Source organism: Giraffa tippelskirchi, chromosome 8 (assembly GCF_054371585.1).
Source record: "Giraffa tippelskirchi isolate mGirTip1 chromosome 8, T2T-mGirTip1v1.2.pri, whole genome shotgun sequence".
NCBI lineage: Eukaryota > Metazoa > Chordata > Mammalia > Artiodactyla > Giraffidae > Giraffa > Giraffa tippelskirchi.
Window position 1 is genome coordinate 99841075 of NC_137282.1, and position 16866 is coordinate 99857940.

At 39.6% G+C, this 16866-nt stretch overlaps 1 protein-coding gene across 1 annotated transcript in view; it reads right to left on the bottom strand.

Moving 5' to 3' along the window:
• The window catches only part of PDE4D (phosphodiesterase 4D), a 1572405-nt gene extending 1555743 nt beyond the window's left edge, over window positions 1–16662 (bottom strand). Inside the window, exon 1 of the mRNA XM_081524298.1 lies at window positions 16597–16662. The gene's annotated coding sequence lies outside the window, so the exon portion shown is untranslated. The remainder of the gene's footprint in view (window positions 1–16596) is intronic.
• Between the last annotated feature and the right edge of the window lie 204 nt (window positions 16663–16866).

The following is a 16866-nucleotide window of genomic DNA, read 5'->3' on the forward strand; positions in this document are numbered from 1 at the left end:
TCCTGAGCTTGGGAAGTTTTTAGAACCTTACAACAGGATCAGAAATCGATGGTACTCTCCACAGCAAGCCTACCTGAGCTTCTGTGAAATCACTGAAATGAGCTACTGAGGTTGAGTATCACTCACACGTCTGCATTTTTTAATGATGTAGACAGAATGTCTGGAGTACAGAATGCCAGACTATTATCAATAAAAAAAAACCCTAGTGGACAAGAGTGAAGATGGTACTGGCATAAAAACAGAAATATAGATCAACTGATCAGAACAGAAAACCCAGAGATAAACCCACGTACATATGCTCACCTAATCTATGACAAAGGAGGCAAGAATATACAATGGACAAAAGATAGTCCCTTCAATACGTGATGCTAGGAAAAAATGAAAGCTGCATGTAAAAGAATGAAATTAGAACATTCGGAGCCTGGTAGGCCACAGTCCATGGGGTCGCAAAGAGTCGGACAGGACTGAGCGACTTCACCTTCACTTTTCTCTTTCATGCACTGGAGAAGGAAATGGCAACCCACTCCAGTATTCTTGCCTGGAGAATCCCAGGGACGGCGGAGCCTGGTGGGCTGCCGTCTATGGGGTCGGACAGAGTCGGACACGACTGAAGCGACTTAGCAGCAGCAGCAGCAGCAGTAGCTAACACCATACACAAAAATAAACTCAAAATGTATTAAAGACTTGAATATAAGGCCAGACACCGTAAAACTCTTATTAGAGGAACGCACAGGCAGAGCACTCTCTGACATAAATCACAGCAGGATCTTTTCTGAACCACCTCCTAGAGTAATGAAAAACAAAAATGAACAAATGGGGCCTAATTAAACTTAAAAGCTTTTGCACAACAAAGGAATCCATAAGCATGACGAGAAAACAACCCTCAGAACAGGAGAAAATATTTGCAAACAAAGCAACTGACAAAGAATTAACCTTCAAAATATGCAAACAGTTCATGCACTCAATACCAAAAAAAAAAAAAATCCAATCAAAAAATGGGCAAAAAAAGATCCAAATAGACATTTCTCCAAAGAAGACATACAGACGGCCAATAAACACATGAAAAGATGCTCAACATCACTAATTATTAGAGAAATGCAAACCAAAATTTCAATGAGGTATCACCTCACACAGGTCAGAAAGGCCATCATCAAAAAAATCTACAAACAATAAATGCTGGCAAGGGTGTGGAGAAAAGGGAACCTTCTTACACTGTTGGTGGGAATGTAAATTGATACAGCCACTACAGAGAACAGTATAGAGGCTCCTTAAAAACCTAAAAATAGAACTACCATATGACCCAGCAAACCCACTACTGGGCATATACCCAGAGAAAAATGTAATTTAAAAAGACACGTGCATCCCAATGTGCACAGCAGCACTACTTACAATAGCCAGGACATGGAAGCAGCCTAGACGTCCATCAACATAGGAATGGATAAAGAGGATGTGGTACAACTACTGCAACACTGTTCATCAATTATATTCTAATACAAAATTAAAAGTTTAAAAAAAATGTAGTGCATATATACATTAGAACATTACTCAGTCATAGAAAGGAACAAAATTGGGTCATTTGTACAGATGCGGATGGACCTAGAGTCTGTCATACAGACTGAAGTAAGTCAGAAAGAGAAAAACAAATGTCATATATTAATGCACAAATGTGGAATCTAGAAAAATGGTATAGATGGTCTTATTTGCAAAACAGAGACACAGACATAGAGAACAAACATAGGATGAATTGTGAAATTGAGACTGACATATATACAATACCGTGTATAAAACTAAGATCTTGGCATCCGGTCCCATCACTTCCTGGCAAACAGATGGGGAAACAATGGGAACAGTGACAGACTCTTTTCTTGGGCTCCAAAGTCACTGCAGATGGTGACTGCACCCGTGAAATTAAAAGACTCTTGCTCCTTGGAAGAAAAGCTATGACAAAACCTAGACACCATATTAAAAAGCAGAGAAATAACTTTACCAACAAAGGTCCAACTAGTCAAAGCGATGTTTTTTCCAGTAGTCATGTAATGGATATGAGAGTTGGACTATAAAGAAAACTGAGCGCTGAAGAATTGATGCTTTTGAACTGTGGTGTTGGAAAAGATTCTTGAGAGTTCATTTGGACTTCAAGGAGATCCAACCAGTCAATCCTAAAGGAAATCAATCCTCAATATTCATTGGAAGGACTGATGCTGAAGCTGAAGCTCCACATACTTTGGCCACCTGATGCGAAGAGCCAACTCATTAGAAAGACCCTGATGCTGGGCAAGATTGAAGGCAGGAGGAGAAGGGGACGACAGAGGATGAGATTTTTGGATGGCATCATCAACTCAATGGACACTGAGTTTGAGCAAGTTTTCGGAGATGGTGAAGGACAGGGAATCCTGGCATGCTGCAGTCCATGGAGTCACAGTGTCAGACACGACTAAGCAACTGAACAACAACAAGAACCTACTGTGTAGCTCAGAATACCCTATGCAGCACTCTGTGGTAATCTAAATGGGAAGGAAATCCAAAGAAGAGGGTATATATGTATATGTATAGCTATTCACTTTGCTGTACAGTAGAAACTAACGCAACATTGTAAAGCAACTATACTCTAATTGAAATTAATTTTTATAAAAAGAATGGAGAGCGTTAGTGAGTCCAAGGCACTCCCTCTCCCACTATCTGGTAAAACATTAGTGAAAACATGCTGTGATCTATAGATAGCACACTCTACCTGCTCAAGGAATACCAGCGTTGTAAATATTTGACACTCTGTCCAGTGGGTAATTTAGCCAACAACTGCACCAGTTTGTTAGTAAATTCTCCTTCCATTTCTTTATTCTTGGTTTTATTTTTGTTGCCTTTCTTTTGTTGTTTTGCTTTTTTATCTCTGCATTTTCTTACTATTTTCCTTGCATGCATTTCTATTACTAACTTTATCCCCCTCTTCTTTATTATCTGAAAGTGATTTCAGAAGAATCAAGTGCTATAGAAATGGAAAGTTGTTATATCATTATTACTTTTACCATCTTTATTATTTATGTCAAGACATTTTTAAAGGTCTTTTGCATTCTCACTATTGCATCTACAACTTGTTCCTCTAGCCTTTCTCTTATCTGTCTTTCACAGCTATTTCAGAATACGGCACATACATATTAATAATAGAATAAAAATTGAATAACTTTTTTTCAATCTGGAAGTATCCAGTGAGTTAGGGAACATTCATTATACACCATCTGCGGACACAACTGTCATACTCAAGCTATAGAGGAAATTCCAAAGACACGAAAGACAGGTTTCTTGACCTTAAGGCTTTGAGCCTAGTCTAAGTGACAAGCCACATAATAAGCAACTGAAGAGGACATCTATAAGATATGCAGATAACTAGAAAATCAGAGGACCAAGTTTGAGTTGGCCAGGTAGAAATCCACATAGCGTTCCCTTAAGGTGAATTTCAAGAGGGAGAAGAAAGAGATGAGAAGTCTAGGGGAATACGGGCATTCTATCAGACCCAATGTTATTGAATCATTTTCTATAGGCTTTTTCAGTCTCCTAGGGACTCTGCAGTTTTATGATTCCATTCTTACTTCTGAATACATTACAAAAGCTGCTCTGGAACTTCAGAAAGCTCTAATCTGTCTTCCTCTATACAGTGCACTCTTGTTTGTTTGTTGCGTTACTTCCATGACCTTGCATATTGCTTTGGTATAACTACCAAAAGCAACTACTTGCTTGTCTAGTTCTTTCAGGTTTTTCAGGTCTTTTTAGGTCTATATTTTTAGCATGACATGTAAAAGGCAAGATTTTTTAAAAAGCAGTTCTATGGCATCTGCTGTTTGTGGGACATGGTGTGGCCCAGCAACTTGGAGACTTTATCCTGGCCCTCACCAAAAGTCTGTACTGTCCTTCAGGCAGTTTCATTCTCTCTGCAAAAAAAAAAAAAAAAAAAAAACAAAGAGGTTCTAAAACAGCCTCTTCCACACTTAAATGGAGATGCCAAAGCAAAATGCTCTAAATACAGTCTGAATCTGTATTTAGATCAGCTTCAACAAGTTCTAAACCTGGAATAGAATTATTTCCACCATCTTTTCCCAAAAGCTGCATCTTTTCAAATTTATTTGACATTTCAATTGATGTAGAGACTTTAACTTAAAAGTTAACATTCATCATGGCAAGCAAAAAAGGGGGAGCATGTTTAAATAAGAAGTCAGATTCCCAGTATCACACAGACTGCCAACAGGAGAGCTCACCTAAACCAAACCAAAGCATAAAATGCTCAGTCAGTCTGCTCTGTAGGAAACATGCATCTTATTCCATGACATTTTCAATGTCAAATTCAAATGCCCAAATGGAATTAATATAAATCTTACATCATGTGCACAAAGATGTACTTGATTGGTCATCCCAGAAAATGAACATTTCTTGTGAAGGGGATGTTTATAACTATAAGGAGAGAGAGTAAGGAAGTATAGTAAGATGGCATAGAAAGCGGAGACTGAGGCAGCCAGGGAAAAGATCAACTTTTTCACATTGTTTTCAAAGACCAGTCAGTCATGGCCAGGCCTCCTATGGCACTAGCACTGTTCCTCACCCTCTGCATAGAACAGGGCTCACTCTCTGATGCTTTGATGCATTTAGGAATTTCATGTCATTTGCATGCCTATTTCTAACCATGTAAATTTCATATAGTCCAATTTTCACCCATGTAACTGGGCTTAAAGGAAATAATATTAAAATAAACCATTCATTACCTTGGCTATCTAGCCTTTCTCCATCCAACTCTCTTTAGACTGAAGGATGAAGAGCTGTCAATCCCAGGAAGCATGTCAAGGTACATTTTTCTCTGCTAGGAGACACTGATTGCACTATAGTACAGCCATGGGATTTGCACACTACAAGCCAGTATCTCATTTGCCTGGTTCTTTTCATCATAGGTTTGACTTATCAGGCAAATTTTCAAGGCCTAATGCTGATGGACCTGCCTTGGAGCAAATTTCAAAGCCAGACCTTAGATTTATGAAAATAAAACACACATACTACTTCAATTACAAATATCTACTTTGAATTCCAATTTATATGTAAAAATGTTTATCCCATAAATCCTAGGCTTGATTTTTGACTCAAAGAGCATCTTGATTTTGTCCTGTGCCACTTCCTTGAGGTGTCATTTTAATTCAGCCCTGCATTCACACTTTTACAAAACAAGTTCTACCATCTTTTCTAATATACATATCTCTTTGCTAGCTGACAAACTCTGGGAGAGATTAAAAGTCACCCTACCTGGCTCCAAATCAGCCTGGCATCAGCTGGTGGGCCCACAGAACCAACCCAGCTTGCATCATCTTCACCAAAGCTTTCCAAGTACAGACGTGAGCCTGCTGATACCAGAGTGGATTAGGATATTCCCGCTCTTTGCGTACAGTCTGGACACAGTTCCCAACCTGACCATCCCATATCTGCCTGTGCTCTTGTACATATGTGCACACATACACAAAAGCACACACATGTACACATGCAAGGAAACATGAACACCGGTCACACTTGCTTCTGACACAGCAGGAAAATACTTGTGAAATCCCCAAAGAAACAAATGTAAAAATTAACACAAAAGTACTGGGCTTCCCTGACAGCTCAGACAGTAGAGAATCTGCCTGCACTGCAGGAGACCCCAGTTCAATCCCTGGGTTGGGAAGATTCCCTGGAGAAAGGAATGGCAACCCACTCCGGTACTGTTGCCTGGAGAATCCCACAGAGAGAGGAGCCTGGTGGGCCACAGTCCATGGAGTCACCGAGAGTCGGACATGACTGAGCAACTACACACACAGCACAACACGAAAGTACTACCGAGGCTCTGAGGTTTGGAAGAGAGTATTTCATGAATGCTGCTTCTGACTTCCAAAAGGAAAAACAGGGGTACAGAAACAAGGGTCACCATAATTCAAAAAGACACATGTACACCAATGTTTATCGCAGCACTAATTACAACAGCCAGGACATGGAAGTAACCTAGATGTCCACTGACAGATGAATGGATAAAGGAGTTGTGGTAAATACATGCGAAGGAATATTACTCCATCATAAAAAGGAATAAAATTGGGTCATTTAGAGTAATGTGGATGAACCTAGAGTCTGTCATACAGAGTGAAGTAAGTCAGAAAGAGAAAAGCAAATATCATATATTAAGGCATATATGTGGAATCGAGAAAAATGGCACTGATGAACCAATGTACAGAGCAGGAATAGAGATGCAGACATAGAGGATGGACTTGTGGACACAGCAGGGGAAGGAGAAGGCAGGATGAATTGAGAAAGTAGCATTGACATATATACACTACTCTATATAAAACAGATAGCTAGTGGGAAGCTGCTGCATAGCACAGGGAGCTCAGTATGGTGCTCTGTGATGACCGAGAGAGGTGGGATGGAGGTAGTGGGAGGGGGGCCCAAGAGGGCAGGGATGTATGTACACTTATAGCTGATTCACACTATTATACAGCAGAAACTAACACACTATTATAAAGCAATTATCCTTCAACTTAAAAAATCCTATGATAAACCATGGGAGCTTCCCAGGTAGCACAGTGGTAAAGAATCTGCCTGCCAGTGCAGGAGACGTAAGAAACATGGGTTAGATCCCTGGGTCGGGAAGATCCCCTGCAGGAGGAAATGGCAACCCATTCCGGTATTCTTGCCAGGATAAACCCATGGACAGATAATCCCTGAGGGGCTACAGTCCACGGGGTCCCAAAGAGTCAGATATGACTGAGCAACCGAGCATGAGCATGATAAACCATAATGGAAAAGAATATTTTAAAATGAATATATTTAGACACATATATATACACATACATATAACTGAATCACTTTTTGCTGCATAACAGGAATTAACAGCATTGTAAGTCAACTATGAAAGTGAAAGTGAAAGTCACTCTGTCGTGTCCGACTCTTTGTGATCCCATGGACTATACAGTCCATGGATTTCTCTAGGCCAGAATACTGGAGTGGGCAGCCTTTTCCTTCCTCAGGGGATCTTCCCAACCCAGGTATTGAACTCAGGTCTCTTGCATTGCAGGCAGATTCTTTACCAGCTGAGCCACAAGCAAAGCCTGTAAGTCAACTATACGTCAATAAATAAATAAGAAAAAATAAAAATGAAAAAAGAAACAAGGATCACATGAATATCTGAAACCAAATACTACAAATAGGAGAAAAAGGCTGAGGCTGCCAAAGAAAAGCAGGCAGCATTTAAATTTCTTTTTTAAATATCAGTGAAAGAACAAAAAGAAGAGGAGAGAGGCAAGAACTGGAAAGGGGTATGAGTACAAAAGTTTAGACTGAAATGACACCAAGGAAAGAAAAGGGGCCTGTAATTGAACAAACGTGAAATAACTGAGTTTTCACTTTAACTTTCAGCCAAAACCAGTGATGAGACTTTTTGAAATGTGGACACTAAGAGAAACGGGCAGAAACTTCACCTTAGGTAAATCAAAGTTCAAGTGGACAAAATATTATTTAACATTTTTTCAGGTTATAAAATACATAGTCATTTAGAGAATTTGAAAAATACCAAAAAAAAAAAAAAAGAAGAAGAAGGAAAAGAAGTACCTATACTAAGAGATAACCTCTCTTAATATATGTCTTTCTGGTCACATATATGCAAATTATGATCACACTATATACACTGTGACTTTTTTTTACATGGTATCTTGCCATAGACAGTTTTCATTATATTAAGCCATCTTAATGAAATCAACAACTTTTAAACATTTACTTTGATTCTTAGTTTGTATATTCTGAAGGATAATGCTTCATACATGGTATTTTTTCCTGAATTCCTAATTACTTCCTTAGAGTAGAATTGTGAAGGTTAAATTTAGTACCTGGTTTAAAAGCTTCCAAATGTCTTTTTAGAAATTTTGTACTAATTTACACCTGCCATAGGTTGGTTTGTTTTGCCACGCCCTAGTCGACAATTAACATTTTCTTAACATAAAAAATTCTCTACTAAATTGACAGCACAAAATACAATGTCAAACACACTATTACCCCTAATTCAGTTTACTACTTACAGTACAAAGTAAACTTCTGAATATGCATGAAAGTTCTTACACTTTTTCAGAATCATGAACTCCTTTGAGAATCAGCTGAAAAATACGAAACTCTTTCAATTAAAAAAATGCTCAAATACAGCAAATAGGCCTCTCAGAGCTCATATCTGAACTGTCTCAGACTCACTTCTAAACATCAAACCTAAGTGGAATTTCTGGAAGACAAGCTCATTTGTAAGCCTAGACCCAATAATCCATTTAAGAACATAGAACATCCATGGCTTAGTGGGAAAGGACTCAATCTGAGCCATGGGACCTGGATTCCGACTCAGTACTTCATCTAAACATGCTTAGGTCCTTATCACATACTAAACCTCTAGGATCCTTTCTGGAGCTTAAGATAAGACCAACCTTCACTAACACGTCGTTAAGATCCCTACTCTGTGGACAGTCTGTGGTTGTTTTCTGTATCTAGGCTGGGTTTCTTTATGTTCAGAACATCAAGAAACCCAATATCTGACTCTGTGTGACCTCTGCTCCATGAATACAAAGTTATGTCAATACTGTTGATTTCACAATTCTGATGGCTTTTCATGGTAGATTGGGAGCTCCAATGCAGCACAAGGTTGGTCTGACTCAACTGCGCCTGACTTATTTAAAACATTCCCCAATAAATGTCTGTTACAATAAACCAATCTAAGCAAAATAGGAGTGTCTTCCAAAACTAGATAAGAGTAGTCCCACTTTGTTTGGGTTGACTATAAATCTACAAAATGTTTAAAAGTACACATTCATTGGCCATCTTTTCAGCTTAAACAAGATGTATTTATACATTTGATTCTTGTTATTCATAGTAGTTATGTTCTACAAAGTTCACTGGAAACACTGAAATAGTAAATACTGAACAATTATTCTTAGGGGGAAGATAGGTTCTTGTGAGTCTCTGGTATAACATTTTCATCAACCCATCAACACATGATCTTATTTTATGTGTGTGGTTGTTTAAAGACACCTTAATTAATATATATTGTTAATTCATTAGCATTGAAATGCTATAGCCAATAGCACCATAGCTCAGGCCTGAATAAAGCTCATCTAACACACGTCTCATCTGCAAGGCACATTACACACTCCTTGTGTTTGTGAACACTAGACAGCAATTCAGCACTATATTTGGGGGTCACTGTACACAGTAAAGTCACCATCAAAAAGCAAAAAAAAATGCAACATTAAATATATCAAGAAAAGGATACTTGTTTACAGTTGAGAGCTGGAACAAGAAGGCAGACATCATCTTGTTAGAGACTGAATAAATGCTTATGGTATTAGGGTTCTCCACAGAAGCAGAATCAACAGGAGATGTTGGTTATAACAGGATATATTATAAACAATTGGTTCATGCAATCATGGAAGCTGAGAAGTCCAACAAGTCAGAGGCCCAGGAAGCCAGTGCTATAGTTCTGAGAACTGGAGGGTCAATGGTGTAAGCCTCAGCAAAGGACAAAAACCTAATGTTTCAGCTCAAGCAGTCAGGCAGAGTCAATCTTCCTTCCTCCACCTTTTCGTCCTACTCAAGCATCAACAGATTGGATGGTGGCCACCCTCACTGCAGAAAGCAACCTGCTTTACTCAGTCTACCAATTCCAGTGTTCATCTTAGCTGGAAATACCCTGTCAGACACACCCAGAAATAATGTTTTGCCAAATATCTGGGCCCTCTGCAATCCGGTCAAGATGACACACAAAATTAACCATCATACTTGTTTAATTAAGAATACAGAATTTATTATATGCCATTGGCTTACGTGTTCACCAAGTATATACCTTTATAAAATCAAAAAAAGGTGGTAAGTTAGTTTAAATTATTCCATAAAGAATCATTCTCCTACCAGATATCATCTCCCAATACAATATACTGTTCTATGAACAAAGATAGCAGCAACATTATACTATATAAATTAAAGAATAATAATAACAATAATGGATGCAACATATATCATGATATAAGTTAAATAAGCAGGGTGACACCTTATATGCAAAGTACATCATATGAAATGCTGGGCTGGATGACTCACAAGCTGGAATCGAGAATACTGGGAGAAATATCAACAACCTTTGATATGTAGATGATACCACTTCAATGGCAGAAAGTGAAGAGGAACTAAAGAGCCTCTTGATGAAGGTGAAAGAGGAGAGTGAAAAAGCTTCAACATTCAAAAAACAAAGATCATGGCATTTGATCCTATCACTTCATGGTAAATAGAAGTGGAAACAGTGTCAGATTTCACTTTCTTGGGCTCCAAAATCGATGCTCCTTTGTAAGAATAGCTATGACAAATCTAGGCAGTGTATTAAAAAGCAGAGATCACTTTGCCGACAAAGATCCATATAGTCAAAGCTATGGTTTTTCCAGTAGTCATGTATGCATGTGAGAGTTGGACCATAAAGAAGGTTGAGCACCAAAGAATTGATACTTTTGAACTGTGGTGTTGGAGAAGACACTTGAGAGTCCCTTGGACAGCAAGGAGATCAAACCAGTCAATCCTAAAGGAAATCAACCTTGAATATTCATTGGAAGGAAAGGTGATGAAACTGAAGCTCCAGCCACCTGATGCAAAGAGCCAACTCATTGAAAAAAACTCTGATACTGGGAAAGATTGAGGGCAAGAGGAGAAGGGGATGACAGAGAATGAGATGGTTGGATGGCATCACTGACTCAATGGACATGAGTTTGAGCAAACTCTGGGAGATAGTGAAGGACAGGGAATCCTGGCATGCTACAGTTCATGGGGTCACAAAGAATTGGACATGACTTAGCAACTGAACAACAACAACATATATCATGATACTAACTCATTTCTCACCCCATTTATTCTTTTTTTAATTTTATTCTTAAAAACAGCATTTTAAAGTAGAAACTATTGACCCCATTTATAAATGATAAAACTAACGCAGAACTTCTCTGGTAGTCCAGTGGCTAAGACTCCACGCTCCCAATGCAGACTAGTTTCCATCTTTATATCAACACCACAATGTCTTAATTACCGTACTTTATAAGTATCAATATGTGAGGGAGTCTTACTCTTCATTCTTTATCTTTAGGACTCTATTGACTATTCTTAGCTAACTTTATTTCCATATAAATTTTAAAATAAGAATGTGAATCTCCATTAAGAAAATAAAGGCTGTTGGCATTTTGTGATAGCACTGACCACCCCATGACATACAGATATCTATACCTACATAGAATCTTTCCATCTGTGAGCACAGCATAGTCCTCCATTTATTTGGATCTTCTTTCTCTCAAAAACGTTTCCTAAATTACTAATGTATGGCATTAGAAATTAGCAAAGTCATTTCTTAGGGGGAATTAAGGGAGAATAATTATTAGGAAAGAGCATAAGGGGAAGGATTAAATTACGTTTTACAGATAATATGCAATTCTTGACCTGAATTTCCTTTTTTGTTTAAGAAAAACTCCCTGAAAATGTAACAGATGGCCACAATCATCTTTCACGTATGATATATGGATAACATGTAAGGGCTCAAAAGGCAATCATTGGATCCTGGAAAATACTCCAGATTAAGGTTTCTCAAATTGCGGGTTATATGCTTAGTGGGTTACAAACAGCCTTAATTTCAATCAGATAGAAATTGTCAAGATTAAGCATCATTTCATGACAATTTTACTTAAGTTATGCACACATGTATCCACACACACAAATATACATACATATGTATGGAGACTACATTGTAAAATCTGTTTCTTATTGTTGACTACAGTCAAAAATCTTTGAAAAACCATGCTCTGGGAACTATTTTCCAACAGAATTCCAAGTGTCATTACATGGTATAATGCCTGGTACTTACCATGGCAAGTATTTTGTGGCTATGTCATTTTCCTTTTAGCTTAGACATAAACCTTAGATTTGAGAATACTCGGTGATAGAACAGAACTGAATGAGAGTTAATGGTGAAAACTGGAGGTTATCCATGAGCTCACTGAGGGAAAACATGAGAACAACAGGGTAAGGCAGGTAGCCGGAACCCAGTGTCTTTCAAAAAGGATGTAAAGGACAACTGAGCGTTAGCCCCAGAAGGATATTAGAGGCTCAGGGAGCATATCAGAAGGGGACAAGGTGCTGCAGAGGCAGTGAGTGAAGATCAAGGGCAGCTGTCTGAGGAGGTTATTTCCTGGGCCTCCACCTGGCTCCCGTCTCCTGGCCCCTTTCTGAAAACACTCCCGAGCTGCTCTTCTGCTTTTTACCTGCTTTGGTCTTCCAGCCTCTCCCTCAGTGGCTGAACTGTCACCAAGTCTGTCTCTCCATCTCTTCCCTCAAGAACCACCCTAGCAATTTGTTGCCCCCGCTCTCTGCTTTAAGGCCACCATCTCCCACAGGATGTCTCCCAGCCAACCTCAGCTGGGTTTTAAGCAAAAAAAGATTAGGCTATTAAAACATGAAACAGAGAGCAGTTTGAACTTGAACTCCTGGGCTTGCACAATCTCAACCAGAAGAATCTTCAACCAGAGCAAACATTTCCATATGGCACAGCAATTGGTGAGAGAGATAACATTACAGCAAAAAATAAAATAATGATAATAATAAGACAATATTTGAAAAAAAAAACAAAACAATATTTGTTGAGCATCTGTTTTATGCCAGGCATTGTTCCAAGTATCTTACATGAATCAACTCATTAAATTTTCACAGTAACACTGAGGTAGGTAATGTTTTCCCCATTTTGCAGGTGAGGTAAATGAAACACAGTTTTTAAGCAATTGGCACAGTCTCACAGATGAAAAGATGTGGAGAACTTAGAAAGGAACTAAGAGTGAACTTTGAAGGAACCAAGAAAGAAGAGAATATTAAGTATCTTCTTGACAAAGTGGGACTCAGTGATTTTTCAGGGTCACTTTAGCTTGCCTTTTGTTACCACTATGAGTTCACACACGCTCAAGGTAGACAGATGCTTGGACTCCAGCAGCTTCACTTGTCAACTTTTGTGTGGCATACGTGGAGATGTCCAGTGTCAATCCCAGAGAGGACACTTTTCCCTTTAAGAAAGATACTGCTTTTGTAGCTTCCAAACTAGGGCCCTCATAATAAAATGTTGAACAATTTCTCAGGACTCACTAGGACACTAATCTGAAAAAAGACAAGAAGCCTTAATGTCAGCTGACTACAATTCACCCTACTGATTTGAGACAGGTCAGTCCTTTAACTTATTTGGGGAAACCCAGGAAAAATGCTGGTAGGCAGAAGGTATTTGGAAGAGCAACAAAATAAACCATTTAACCTATGCATCCAAAAGTACTAAGGAAAAAAAAGTCATCAAAATCCCAAAACCCACTTGAGAAATGGAGCTAAAATCAAACAGCTGGGTTAAATATTGATAATTAGATTGTGGCTTCTCCATCAAGCTTTTCAAAGAACTTAAAAAAAAAAAAAAAATCACTCAAAGATGGGAAGACTAGAAAGAGAGGTCTATTACTAGCTCTTACCAACAAATTTGAAAAACTTACTAAAAAAGAGAGACCTTTCAGCCTGACATTTAGACATTTGCTTATGTGATGTCCACTCTCCCATTAGAGTCCTGATCTAAATTTAGTAGTTTAAAAAGACCTAAGTTTCTCCTCCCACCCATTTCCAAATGCCAGCTAAGAAGGCATTTCTCAGACTCTTTGCATCCTCAAGAAAGCCCTAAGAACTTTAAAAAATTTAAGAACAAAAAGGTCAGAAAGTTCAAACATAGTATGCAGTCTCTCCTTCCTAAAACGGCCATTTGATTAAAATCCATGACAATGAAAGAGTTAAAGTTCCGCACTGTTTAAGACCAGTTGACCTTTAAATCTGCTGGTTTGAATCCAATCACCTTTCAACAAGCATGAACTCTGGCACAAAGTGTACTAACACCAATTATTTTCATAGTGTACATGACAGAGCTCACAGTGTCCTGTTTAGAAAAAAAATAAAGTAATACATGCTCATTTTCCAAAAGTCAGACTTAGAGGCTGAGTGTCTCTGCTGACAATGATTGTCCTTCTGTAACTATCTCGAAAAGTGCTGTTGGAGAAGGCCTTTCCTGAAAAAAGCACAGTTCCTCAAAGAAAGTAACTTTTCCATGCTGTTTAAATTCTGTTTAATGAAATGGTTTCTCCCAACTTTCAAAAGTAAAAGTAGTCGACAAATAAGGTTTCCATTCCTTCCTCCAGGCTATCTTCCCAACGCAGGGATTGGACCCACATCTCTTATGTCTCCTGCATTGGCAGGCAGGTTCTTTACCACTAGCATCACCTGGGAAGCCCAAGTTAATTACTACACTCAGTTAAGAGCTTTGCGTTCCACATAGGTACGAGAAAAACTTTTGCCTTCCTGGGCAAAATGCTGACTCCTACCTTGAGCAAAGGCATGAACATTCAGGGACTCAAAACCAAGCAGTTAATAGCCTCAACACACTATATACTCAAGGTAAAACTTGGCTTCTAGCTGATTCGTGACCTTTACTTTGTTTACTGTTTAATTTTCCATATTACTGCATTGTTCATGACTGTTCATTCTTCTACTCTAATTCTCTGTTGAAATAAAACCCATCCTTCAAATCCTGAAGAAGGAAAAAAAAAAGGTGTTGAGTGTCTACTCCTTATAATGATTCTCTGCTCTTTGAAAGTAATTCCCATGAGGTTCTTTTCAGTGGTCATATTCCTTCATGCCTTCAAAATAGAATCCAGTTTACAGAAATTCTGTCCTGGACTTTTTAAGAGCAGATGGCACGGTTGCTTTTCTAGAATGCACAGAGAGAGGAGCTCTCTCCAGAGGCCTATGGCCTGCGACCAGACAGCCTCCGGTCAATTGCAAAACTGTGTTCTTTAAGGCCCCATTTATCCTCTACCCCCAGGTCCCCTCTGTGTGTCATCCCACCCTATTTCTATGGAATACTAACCCCACACCCGGACCATATTCAAGCCTGAGCGTGCTTTTAGCAACTGAGACTTCTGAGCTTCCTTCCCAAATCCTCCTCTCTCAGCATCTCTTGCTCCAGTGAGATTTCTGCTAGCCGGGTCCATGTTTGCCAGTCCCTCCTCGCCACAATACTTGGTTGCCCTCTTTCACTCCATGCTATGTGACAGTCCAGAAAGAGAATGGTCAGGATCTCACAGCCATGTGGGCAGTGGCCCCAGGCCAGTGCCCAGATCAATGCCCTCCCAGGCACTTCTGCTCTGGGGCTGAGGGGGGAGGGTCTAGATTCAGGAAGAGAGGGCACTGCCTGCCTTGGCTACTGCTCACAGTCCATGTCAGGACATCTGCCAGCCCTGGTACAGAAGGTCCCTTGGAGTTTATTATCTATCGGGACAACCTGGTCATGTGAATAGCCCTGAGGACACCTCTGAAATCAAAGGAACGTTCCCAGAGCCCTGGCATAGCAGGGTTATTCCACAGACGTGCCAGGCAAGACGGGCAGCCAAGGCTTCCACAGGCCTTGCTCGCTGTCCTAATTCTCACTCCTTTCTAAGAAGCTAGAGCAACCTTACCAGCTTCTAAGCAGCCACAATTTCCAATCCCTTTTTTCTGCATCCAGAACTGAAGCACTGTTGAAGTGCAGATACTCACCATCAACCTCCCCCCTACTCTTCTGCCTTGCCAAGATTTGGGGAACAGGGAAAATCAAAGTATCTTCTTATATTAAATACCATCCTCAGCCCAACAACCAACAGAACTCTCATCACCTGAGTACAATATGTGAACCACCACTACACCTGCACCAGACTCTCTTAATTACGCCCCTTGCACGCAGTAAATAACTCCCTTGGTCACATCATTCTAAAGTCTGTAACACAAAAAGAGACCCAAAGTCCTATATGCTTGAAGAGTTGCACAGCCATATCCTTAGTTAACATTTTCTGTTTTATTCATCAGGGTTAACAGCCACCATTTCCTCACCTTTCCGTCAGCATTCTACAGGCCACAGCCACTGCCAGAAAAGCAATGTGGTTTGGGGCCAAAGAAATCAGGAGATACCTGAAGACCAGAGATCGAGGATTCAGGCTCAGAGTTGTTATTAACTGAATGACTTTGGCAAAGACAGTACAAGTCACTGCAACCTCAGTCTTACCTTCTATAAAATGGGGATTGGAATAGCCACCTCACAGGGTGCTATGAAGGAAGCAATAAGATAATAAAGTGAACATAATTTTGAATTATGAACAGAGAAAGAGGAAAAGAAGAGAGAGGAGGGGAGGAAAAACTGAAAAGTTCAGCTTCCGTCACCTTTTCGCACCAGCAAGTAAAATGAAGTGTTCAGACTGGAAGCCTGAACGAGATAACACAAAATGTAATATTCTCAGGAACTGTCAAAGGGAGAAGCTACTGTAATCTCCAAATCTGGCCACAAGCTTGGTCTGAGCAGCACATTTTGACCCCCACCCCAACCCCCGGGTGCACTAAAGGTTTGGGACTGACCTGCAGGAAAAGAGCAGAAACATTCCTCAAAGAGCAACTGAAGGACAAACTTCCAGAGCGCAGGGAGGCAAACACCTCACACCATGAACTTACTTATCCCTTCATTAGTTCACCTTCGGGAGAAAATTCCAGCTTTGTGTTTTCTGCTGGGCCCTACTCAAAAAGGAAGTTCTGCTCAGAGGCCTAAAATAGAAAATAGGAAGTCAACAGAACTGATTTTCCTAACTCCTCAAATGCAAATCACTGCACTTGCTATGGACAAGAACTACCCGGGAGGTGTAAACCTCCTTTTTCAAAGGAGGTCATGTGCCAATTGTGTACAGAAAACATCCTACTCCAGGGAACAAAGGAACAACACATCAG